The sequence below is a fragment of the Triticum dicoccoides genome, chromosome 1A, assembly GCF_002162155.2.
Source record: "Triticum dicoccoides isolate Atlit2015 ecotype Zavitan chromosome 1A, WEW_v2.0, whole genome shotgun sequence".
Classification (NCBI taxonomy): domain Eukaryota; kingdom Viridiplantae; phylum Streptophyta; class Magnoliopsida; order Poales; family Poaceae; genus Triticum; species Triticum dicoccoides.
This window is the reverse complement of record NC_041380.1, coordinates 599,425,138-599,437,132: the sequence shown is the minus strand read 5'-3', so window position 1 is coordinate 599,437,132 and position 11,995 is coordinate 599,425,138. Positions and strand designations below refer to the sequence as shown.

Sequence of the window (11,995 nt, the reverse complement as noted above, 5' to 3'; positions counted from 1 at the left end):
TAGTTTATAAAACCTATTTTTTAGAGCAAAAGGGCACGCAGCCCCGATTCCATTGCAAGCAACGAAACCAGTGTGACAAGCATTCACCCATACAGCCCATGGAGCACAGCAATACAGCTGTCTCGGCACAAGATAGAAGCTACCTGGGACTAAACTGCACCAGGCTAAATAGCTAACATCAAGCTCAAGTCTACTGAATAGAAAGTAAAATATAAAAGGTACATAGGGGGATCTTCATCTAGTCTACTCTTCAAACAGACAGAAAGAGAGTAACAGCAACATTTTTTTAATCTTCTTTCTTCTTTTTTACTCATCAGTCCCGCCCCCTGTGCATCTTGAAAGGATCAATCGAGGTCTGACCACATCAGCATAGGAGGATCTCTGGCCAGCTTCTCGAGTTTTTTCACCATAGCAGAGACCTGCGTTCTTGCATCACTTGAGAACAGGACCTCCCACGCTGCTAGCTCCAAGGCCACCTGTCTCCAGATTTTCTGCATACCACACCATACAGATCGATTGAAACACAGGTCATTCCTGATCTTCTAGAGAGCCCACATCACAGCTACATGTAAAGCATTCACCACTGCGTGTTTCTTATTGGACACCCACCAGGTCGCAAGATTCTCAATATTAGAGATCTTGCCAACTCCTGATATGTCCGCAATAGCTCTCCAGAGTTCAATCGACACTACATAATAAAAAATAGATGCTGGCAAGATTCTGCTTTAGAGCAAAACATGCAGGTCATGTCTGGGACATGCTGCCTCTTATCAAGATTGTCCCTGGTTAAGATGTTATTATTATAGACTAACCAAAGAAAAATTTGTACTCTAGGGACAATCTTCAGCTTCCACACATGTTGTGTATGGACAGGGAAGATACCTCTAAAGTTTACAATGTTGTAAAAGGATTTAACCGAGTATTGCCCATTTGCACTATACTTCCATATTGGAGTATCCTCACAATCTTTAAAAGCAATGGAGACAAGGTCCATCCAGTCAGAGATTTGATCACCCCTCAGACACCTCCTAAAATTGATCTTAAGATCAATTCCATCCCAGATTTTATAAATAGAAATGATGTGCTCATTAGCCAAAGAATATAAATCCTAGAATTGAGCAGATAGTGGTGCATTCCCAAACCACTGATCCTCCCAAAAATGAATCTTCTTGCCATTCCCTACCACCCAAGAGTAGCCCATCTTGGAGACTTTAATGGCCCACAGAAACCTTTCCAGAGAGGGGAGGCCCCATTACTGGAGCAAGCAAATATGTTTGGTTTACCAGTGTTGTACTTATCATCAATGATAAGTTTCCAAATCTTATTGTCTCCAGAAAAATACCTTTTAGCCCAAGAAGCAAGGAGGCATAAATTTAGATCAGCAATATTAGTAATACCAAGACCACCATGTTGTTTTTCGAGGGCAACAGTTCCCCAAGATGTTAGGTGGTATTTATGATGGCCTTCATAGTCATCCCAAAAACAGTTAGCCAAATGCGAGTTGATAAGAGTGGTTGCCCATTTTGGGAGTTTAATTACCCCCATCAAATAGGCAGGGATGCTAGCCAGGTTAGCTTGGACCAGCACTCGTCTCTTACCTATGGATAAGAGACGTCCTCTCCACCCAGAGGCTTTTTTAAGAATCTTATCAACAATGGGTTGCAGATCCTCTCTCTTCAACTTAGTATAATGAAGAGGGGCACCTAGATATTTAATGGGGAACCCACCTAATCTACATCCCAAAATTTGGGCAAAAATTTGGGCTTCGTCCCCATCTACATTGATGGGAACCAAGTCACATTTGTGAAAGTTAATTCTCATGCCAGACATTTGCTCAAAGCATGACAGGATCCATTTGAGATTTTTGGCATGATCTAAATTCTTACTCATGAAAAGTAGAGTATCCTCAGCATACTGCATACTGATAATCCCAGAAGGTTTGTTTTTTGGGAAAACACCAGATATCAAATTGTGCCTGGCTGCTTCAATTAACATTCTAGTGAATGCATCAGCCACCATATTAAAAAGTAGAGGGGAAATAGGGTCACCCTGTTTCACCCCTTTACCTGTAATAAAGAAATCACTATTGGTGTCATTAACTCTGATACCAATAGATCCATCAACTATTAGAGTTCTAATTCTCTCAATCCATTTGGGGCTAAAGCCTCTACTGGATAGCACTTCAAAAAGAAAATCTCTATTAATCATGTCATAAGCTTTCTCATAGTCTAGCTTAAAAACAAAAATAGGAAGTTTAGAGGAGGCCAGAGAGTGAACAATCACATGAGAAGCAACTATACTCTCCATAATGAACCTCCCTTTCATAAAGGCAGTTTGGTTTTGTAAAATAATATCATCACACACTGGGCCAAACCTATTAGTACAACATTTAGAAAAGATTTTGAAACTACAATTAGTCATGGCAAGAGGTCTAAATCTTTCTAGTCTAATAGCATTAGGTTCTTTAGGAACCAGAGTAAGAAGAGAGAAATTAAGCCTATATAAATCAAGCTCTCCATTCTCCCAATCTGCAAAGAGAGCAAGCAAGTCTGGCTTAATCAAATCCCAAAAGCGTTGATAAAATAGGAAGAAGAAGCCATCTGGGCCTGGGCCCCTTCAGCATAAGAGCCAAAGACAGCAGTCTTGATTTCTTCCTCAGAAAAAGGAGCATCAAGTTTTTCATTATGGGCCCTAGAAACTAACCCATCCTCTCCCCCAAAACCCTTCCTTAAGATGAATATTAGGCTTAGGGGTAAAGCCAAAAAGCTTTTTATAAAACTGAACAGTAAGGTCTAGGATACCTTTAGGGTCTTCAACAGGTCCATTCTCTCCTTCCAGCATTGCAATCTGTTTTTTCCTTCTCTTCTGGTTTGCAACAGCTTGAAAGTAGCATGTATTTAGTTCCCCCTCCAGTACTTCTCTCTCCCTAGATCTCTGTCTGGCCTTAGTTTCTTCCCTTCTCCATATGTCCTGCAGCTCACCTGAAATTTTTTTCATTCTCTCTTTAGAAACAGGGGATAAAGGTTGAGTTTCAGCCATTATATCCAAGCAATTGTATTCAGCAACTAAAGACTGCTTAAGCCTATTCTTAGCAGCTTCTATATTAATACTCCAGCCCTTAAGGACCTTTCTTAACAGCCTAATTTTAAACTGCCAAATATCAATTGCTTTGGTATGCAAACACTTGGTATATCTAGGTTTTGTGAACAAGTTCATCAAAACCTTCCATACCAATCCACCATTTTTCAAATCTAAACATCTTATGTTTAGCAGCAGGTATACCCCCAGAGTCCAACAACAAAGGTGTGTGATCACTGGCAACCCTAGGTAGTGCTTTCAAATGTACTGCAGGGAACATAGCTTCCTAGTCAGTAGTTACAAAGACCCTGTCTAGAGTTGCCATAATCATATCCTCCTGATTGTTACCCCAAGTGAACCTCCTACCAATATTGCTAATCTCTATCAGACTAAATTTATTAATCCATTCATTGAACAGATCAGCCCAGTGTTGATTGATAGCACCAGTTGATTTCTCAGCAGCAGTTCTGGTAAGATTAAAATCCCCACCTACAATGGTGGGACCACCCCACCCAACTACTACATTGTGTAATTCATTAATAAAGTCAAGCTTGCCTTCATCATATGCAGAACCATAAACAGAGATAAGTCTCCATTCTTTAAGGTCCTTTCTATTTTTAAGAAGGCAAGAAACACAAAATTTATATATGTTACAAGATATGATCTCAAAGGTATCCTCCTTAAGAGCAATTAATATGCCTCCAGCTGTATCCACTGCAGGCAGCCATTTCCAAAGGAAATCATTCCTGGAGTCTATAGATTCCAGTTGAGACAAGGTAAAATCATTTTTCTTCATTTCAGAAATACATACAAAATCAGGGCAGTGTGCTTTCATAAGCTCTTGCACTCTCAAGCTCTTATGAGGCCCATTTAGGCCCCTAGCATTCCAAAATAAACCTATCATTTATCAGGGAAATAAATTTTCCTCCTAGATCTACTCCCTTTTTTACTGCTCACCTCTAACCAAGGATGATCAGCCTCCTGTATCTCACTAATGTGAGTACTAGAAGAAGGGAAATCAAAATTTAAATCAGGTTTCTCACCATGAACAAATTCCTCACCACTAACATCAATGTTAGGTGGTATAAACATGTCAGGGTTGTCCTGATGGAACTTATCTAATCTAGCATCTTCCAGCTACTTAATGATCTTAATGTTACAAGTGATTTTAGTTGGATCCCCACCAAGGATCACCCCAGCTTTATCAGCTATATCAACAAGTACATTATCATCTAAGCAAATAAAAGAATTCTTAAAACCAGGATTTTTCTTACCTTTGGGTACTTCCAGATTTTGGATTTGTTTCAGCTCCTGAGCTTTCTTTAGGCTGGGTACCCCACTTCCCTGTATCCTGGCACTGACTCTTGTAGCAATGACAGGTCCCCACTTACCCTTGCCATTTGGAGGGGGTTCCAAGATCTTGTCCCCTTTTTCGTTACAGCCCACTGCCTCTTCAAATTGAGCTAGCAAAGCTCCAGAGATGTTCAAAGCAGGTCTTTTCTTAGCTACATCCAGATAGCTTTTGGCAAGTGGAGCACCTTGCCCTTTTTTAACAGAGATTTTCTCCATGTCAGCTGTAGGAGCAGGAGTAACAAGGGCCAGAGTATTCCTTGTCCCTCTAGATGTAGGGGTGGGTCTACCATCAGGTGCATGTGTCTTTCCACTTTCATGTCCTCTCCTCATTTCTTCACCCAGAAGGTCATCATCATCAATTTCCTCATCCTCTTCAGCTTGATCATCTTCACCAGGATCACTGGGGTCATGTGGTGAGGCCATAAGAGTATCATCCTCCACTCTGAAGGTCACCAGAAATAATTCTTGACAGAATTCAAACATTCTATCCTCAGGAATTTTTGTGGGATCTCTGACAGCTACTTGGACCCTCACCTTCTCATAAAAACTCCTGAAAATGCCATGCCAGACAACATTCAATAAGAAACCCAGAGAGGATGTAATCTGAGCAATTACATTCCAAGAGCACCACTTAGGTGGCAGTCCTCCAATTTCAATCCATATTTCCTGTAGACTGTCATAGGCTGGGAGCTCTCCATTCCAATCTTTAAATAGGATGGTCATCCCTTTCTTCTTGAGATTGACGGATGGATATTCAACCAAGTCCTGGATCTTTTTGTTGGGTGGAAATCTGACCAAATATTGCTTCTCATCATAAGCTCTGATTTGCCATGGCCAATTAGTCTTCCACATATCAGTAAAGCATTTCTCCAGCTCCTTGGCACTAATCTCACCCTCCTGAACAGACACCAGCCCAACATTACCAAAGTTGAGCCAATCAGCATCACTCTTTTCCCCAGTCTCAATGTGGTAGAATCCCAGACCACTGTTTGCACTGCCCAGGTACTGGCTGAAAGGATAGGTTTTATACCAAGTTGGACAGACATCCATATGATGACCAGGGTTTCTGTAGATGAAACAGATTTTTGGGACAGAGCACATCCCCACGAAGTGACCAGGCAAACCGCAGTTGTAGCATATGGCACCTGCATACTTCGGATCTATGCGAAAAGGTTCACCAGAATCTGAACTTTGATCCGTCTCATCAGTTTTCCTCTGTTCAGCCTTTCCAGCAGGTTTCTTCTGCTTCTTCTTGCTCTTGCCTGCGCCAGCCTGCCCACCGCTACGTGCTTGGCTCCCACTGCTTTGCATTGGCGCATGAAAACTTGCCGGGTGCCCTGCAGGCGGGGGAATGAACTGATATGGATACTGCGGCTGTGGCACCCAGGGACCAACCAGAGCAAATTGCGGGTTCCACCCCCCATACTGAGGATACATCTGTGCCCCGTGATTCATCATCGGTGGTGCCGCAGCCAAGGGGACAATTGGAGGTTTGGCATAAATGGAGACAGGAGGATTAGATCTGGCGGGGGTCACCTGACGGACTGGAGGAGGCGGATGAGCAACTGATTCAGCCTCCTGCGCCGTAGGGGGAATTATACGCCCTCCTTCATTCCTCCCCCTCCCCGCATCGTATCTCCCTCCTCTGGATCCTTGCCCTCCTGCGCCTGCCATCTTCTTCACGATCGCCGCGTAAGGAACTCTTCCTTCACGTCTCCCCCAGAAATCCCTCGAGAAGTTGAAAAACTTAGGAGTTGGAAGCCAATCAGCCTGCCGATGACAATCATCCACCGAGAACACGCCTGACTGGAACAGACCCTTCTGCACCCATACCAGATCAGAGAGATCCCCCCGGCGGCGAGGAGCCCTAGCTGAGATTTTATCCTTTCTCGCAGCCCACCTCGGAGGCAGATTTTGGGAATGCGCCTTCACCTGTTGACTCGCTTTATAAAATCTATTAGTGCAGTTACAAGCAACGTGACTGCATTGATCCCTGTATAACTCGACGGTACAAATATTCTGGAGCGGAACTCTTCTTTTCCCGCCCACCACGATCTGAATTCTGAAGTCCACTACTCTATATTGGGGTTCAACTCCTCACTCACAGCCGCTGGCATGCTAGTATTTGAAGATTGCGTCGCTGTTGTACAGCTGGTCGACGAGTACTGCTGCATGGTAACCCCGGACCCGACCGTGGTCGTGCTGTCGCCGTACTCCATTGTGGAATCTCCGAAAGGCTGCAGGTACACGGCCACCGGCATCTTGGGCGGTAGCACCGGCATCCTGAACTTCCTCGACTGCAGCGCCTCGGCGGCCTGCCTCATCGCCGGCCTCATCTTTGGGTTCGGGTGCGCGGACCACAGCCCAACGGCCACCACCCTCTCCATCTCCCACCGGTCGAACACGCCGCCGAGACGCTCGTCAGCCGCGTCGAGGGCGGCGCCCCTGCCATAGAGGTCCCAAACCCACTCCAGCAGCCGGAACACCTGGCCGTCCCTCGCACCGGCGCTGGGCGGCGCCATCGGTCGCCGCCCACACACGATCTCCAGCAGCGTGACACCGAAGCTGTACATGTCGGACTCGGTGGACGCCTTGCCGGTGATGACGCACTCTGGGTCGAGGTAGCCCGGGGTACGAGCCATGGCGGTCATCGTCTGCAAGCTCATGCCGTGGTCGATGAGCCGCGACAGGCCGAAGTCGCCTAGCTTGGTGTTGAAGGACTCGTCCAACATGATGTTGCTCGGCTTAATGTCACCATGGACGACGCATTGATCCCATTCTTGGTGGAGGTACAGCACGGCAGACGCCAGTCCAAGAATGATCTGGTATCTGATAACAAAAGTCACAAGTAAAGGCACAATCAAGCAAAATCAGATTTCATCCAAGCACTCCGACTAAGTTCTGAATGCCGCTAGAATGTCCAATCCAAGAATTAACTTTTATCATCATCTGGCACTGCTTGACTTGCTTTCATAGCTTTTAGTCGTGTACGTACGAGTGTGGACCGTCTATGAAAATTCCTATTTGTATTCTTGAGTCTATGTTTAGGCTATACTCAAAATAATAAAAGGAATTCCAAACATGAAGGTGTCAAGAGACTTGACCCCAAACATCATGTAGGTTATTGGTTTTTTTTATTTTTTATTAAAAGTGCAAACAAAGTCTAAAAAACATCAAACTTGACATTATGTCATTATATGATCCCTAAAGGCAGTGATAAAAATTGAGAAGTTATCATAAAAGTTGTGATCTGAACTGCTTAGAAATCGAACCATCTCCAAGGAATAATCATAGTTTCAAGAGGGAATGGGTCAAGTTTGAAGGCTAGGTGATTGCTGCTTCATCTGTTGGCCTTGAAAATAAAATCTACACAATATACACCATGACATGTTCCATGTCAAAATTAGAAATTTTTCGGGTCCGTTTTCTATATTTAAGTCATCAAGTGCATTTTCTAAGTATTAGTGAATATAATTAAATTTTGAACTACAAGTGCATGCAAATTTGGTAAAATAGGGTTAAAGATCCTATTTGTGTTCTTGAGTATGTTTAAGCCAATCCCAAAAAAGGAAAGAAATTTCAAACATTAGGGTGCGAAGACTTGACCGCAAAGATGGAGGTTATTGGTTTTGAAATTCCAAACATATGAACAAATTCTAAAAAACATGACATTTGGCATGGTGTCATTATATGACCGCTAGAAACTATGGTAAAAAATTGAGAAGGATTCATAAAAGTTGCACCTCCTAGAAAGAATTGTGGTTTCAAAAGGGAACGGATCAGGTTTAAAGGTGAAGCGATCCCTGCTTCATCCGTTGGCCATTAATTTTTTTTCTACATTCAAAATACACCATTACATGACACATGTGAAAATTTAGCATTTTTGGAATCCATTTAATATATTTAGGTCATGAAGTGCATTTTCTAGATATTTAGTTAATATAATTCAATTTTTAACTGCAAGTCCATGAAATAGTTCAAGAAAATATTTTAACAATTCATGTTTGTGTTTAATGAGTCTATGTTTAGGCCTTACACAAAAAATGAAAGAGAAGAAAAAAGAGGAAAGAAAGAAGAGGAAAGAGGAGAAAGAAAAAAAAAATCCTCTTTGTGTTTAATGAGTCTATGTTTCCATGTGCATTTTCAGAGACACTCGGTAAAGACACCCTTCCATGGATGATACCTTCCCACCGTTTCATTCCCATAGATCCAATGGCTGCCTATTCCTTCCTCGCTTCTCGATCAATCCCTCTCTCTCTCTTCTAACTCTCTCTCCCTTCACCCAATCCCCACTCTATTCTTGAGGCGGCGTCGCCGAAGACCATGTAAGCATGTTGTCGCTACCACTACCAAACATCTAGGGTCGACTCCTAGAATTTCACCCACGGTCGTGGCACTTGCTTGACTTTCCGGTCACTCTCGTCTCAGAGCCAGCTGCTTCCTCCTCAGGAGCCAACAACACCCAGAGGCAGCAAATAGACGCGCACGCACGACCATCTCCTCCCTCCTCATGAGGCAGCTATACGAGGTGGCAACGGCCACCTCCGGCGCGTCCAGGGGCACTACAACGCGACGACCTTGTCCTAATGGAGATGGAGCTTTGTGGAGCATGTGTCCCGAGCACTCGCTCGCCAATGCCGCTTCCACTGAGCTCAATGGCAACCCCGCGACCGTCACCCTCTACCTGCGTCGCACAACCGAAGATGCACAAGGGGATCCTTGCTGTTATGGTCTTCCCAACCTGCCACCAGGCATCCCGGCGACCCCGTGTAGGATGGCCGGGCTAGGATCAGGTCGCCCATGTTTTCTTTAATTACGCTAAAATGATTTGCCAAGTGTAACACTCAGCAAACCCCTCAACTTTTGCCGAGTGCAACACTTGGCAAACTACCATTGCAGCACGTGACAATGGCACCATTCGACTCTGTTTCATCTAGACTATTTCATTGTCGAGTGCCTTTTTTTACACTCAGCAAAAGAGTTTGCGAGTGCCCGACAAATAAGACTCGGCAAACTTGTTTGCCAACACTCAGCAAACCTTTTGCCCAGTGCGCACTCGGTAAAGTGCCAAATTCTGGTAGTGAAAAAAGCAATACAGGCTATTATTGGAAAAGCCAAAGAAATATCAAAACCGCATAATAAAATAGAAGTAATACTCTGTTGCTAAAAAAAGCCTAAGAAATAGCATCGACCAAGAATTTAGATCTCAATGGACTCAATCAATTCAAAGCTAGAAAAAGACAGTTCAAATGATACGACGATTTTTCTAGCTAGTCCATAATAAGTGTTAGCCAAAAGTTAGGCTCGTTTAGTCGAGGTAGAAAAGTAAGTAAAGAATGCGACTGGAATGACATGGATGTGCACGTGGCTCGAAGCATGCGTACCTAACTTGCCAAGTCAGAACGTCGTTTTTGCTGTTGCTGTAGAGGTACCCATCGAGGCTGCCGTTGTGGACGAGCTCGTAGACCAGCAGCAGCCGCCTGCGGCCATGGCACCAGCCGATTAGCTGCACAAGATTCCGGTGGCGCAGTCTGCTGATGATGGTGACCTCCGACCTGTACTCCTTCCTCCCCTCCAAGGACGCCCCTCGCAGGAACACCTTGACGGCGACATCGCGGCCGCCGAGTTCTTTCATGTGGCCCCGGTACACCGACCCGGATCCGCCCTGCCCCAGCTTCCCTTCCTCCGCGAAGTTCCGCGTCGCCGCCGCTAGGCTGGCGTACGGGATCGGCCGGGGTCCCGTGCTGGAACCGAACTCATCGCCGTCTGCGTCGAGGGAGTCCGGAGTCATGTCGCCGGCGAGCATGTCTTTGTCGTCTGGTTGCCTGTTTCTCCTGCTCGCACGCCGGAGCAGCACCGCCACGGCGACCGCGAGCAGGAACACCAGCACGGCCGCGGCGGCAACCCCGGCTCTGAGTTGTAGGGTGGCCTTCTTGGTTGACGACGGCGAGGTAGATGGGAGGGGAGTGCCGTTCCTTGTCGGGAGCGTGGAGTGGAAGGACCACGAGAGTAACGTGTGCTTGCTGCCGAAGGCATCACCGGTGGCCGCCGAGAAGCCTAACGCGACCTGCTCCGGCAGCAAGCTTCGAAGTCGACGGTAGCGCCGAGGGCATACTCGGCGCCACTGACGCGGAGGACGACGTTCAGCCTCGCCGTGGCGTTGTCGTAGTTCACCGTCGAAGAAATCACGCCGGCGTCCACGAGGCTGCCTTCCGGCAAGATCCTGAAGTTGCCGCGTGAGTCGACGTTGTTGACGTCTACGCCGATGTGCCGGCTGCTGGGGTCCCACGCGTCACGGTGGGTGTCGAACTCCACGGCGACGAAGCTGGCGCTGCCGGAGGCGTTGGCGGAGATCGCCGTCGTCCGGCTTTCCGGAACATGTTTCTCGTCGAAGAGCCCAAGGCAGCCGTCGTAGGACTCCTGCGGCATTTCGGGCATGTAGGGCGCGACGAAGAACGTCATGCCGTGCCCGGGGGTGCTGCTCCGGCCAGGCAGGGACTGGATGCTGAAGTTGAAGCTCGTGGTGAAGCTGGCCGTCTCGCCCTTGACGCCGTCCCAGAGCTGCGCCGCCTGCTTGTACAGGACGCGGCCCCTTGCTCGACCGCCGGCCTCGTCGCCGACGAGCTCAATCCTGCCGTCGGTGACCATCGCGTCATCCTCCTCTCGGAAATCACCGGAGCTGAAGGAGTTGTAGTTGAACGAGATGGCGGTCGCATGATGGACATGTACACCGAGGAGCAAGAAGCACAAGACGAGGAGATCGCTACTTGAGCACAAGCATAGCTTCAGCTCAGCCATTGCTGTTGCTCCGAGTTCTGATCGAGGACTCCACTGGCAATAGTGGCGCACGCACGTGCTAACATGCCCCCTTTCTAGTTGTAGATGTAGATAGACATAAAAGTCTGAACCACTGTAAGTGACATCTTAGGCCCAGCCGCCCAGGACAACAATAGTAATGTGCGTACAGCACGAACGTTCAAGGAGAGTGACAAGTGGACTAGCATGCGCACCATATCCTTCGTTGCGTCCACTAGTCCGGCCGATCGGCATCATCTTATCAAGTTTCTCGGAAGAGAACGACGTCCAGGCCAGGCCGACAAATATTTTGGACTGTTACACCGTTATTAACATTTTTCTTGGGAACTGTGCCATTATGTTTACTGCCAAGAGTTCAGTCAGAACAAATACAGGTGGAATACATGCAAGAGACATGGACGGGGGCCCAACTACTTGAATTTCCGAGTTTCCCTTGTTCCGGGAAAACTCGGTGAAAGCGAATTCTCACTCGGCAACGTATTTGCCGAGGATTTATTTCTAAAACTATGATGATTTTTATAGCAAATTCGGAAACTATACACCTTAATGCAGAAAAATCAAAAGTATCATCCTGTTGGCTTCATGTTGGCCGAAGAGAGACTTTTCGGCCAACCGTTGGCCAAAAAGGACTTTTCGGCCAACCGTTGCCCAAAGAGTCCCTCTTCGGCCAACACCTGCTCTACTGTTTTAGAAAATTCATATCAATTAGGATTTTTAGTACTTTTAATTTGATTCTTTTTGCATTAGA

General features: G+C 46.2%; 1 pseudogene; it reads right to left on the bottom strand.

Annotated features, from left to right (window-relative positions):
* Nucleotides 1-6,385: 6,385 nt before the first annotated feature.
* LOC119356926 lies at nucleotides 6,386-11,229 on the bottom strand (annotated as a pseudogene).
* Between the last annotated feature and the right edge of the window lie 766 nt (nucleotides 11,230-11,995).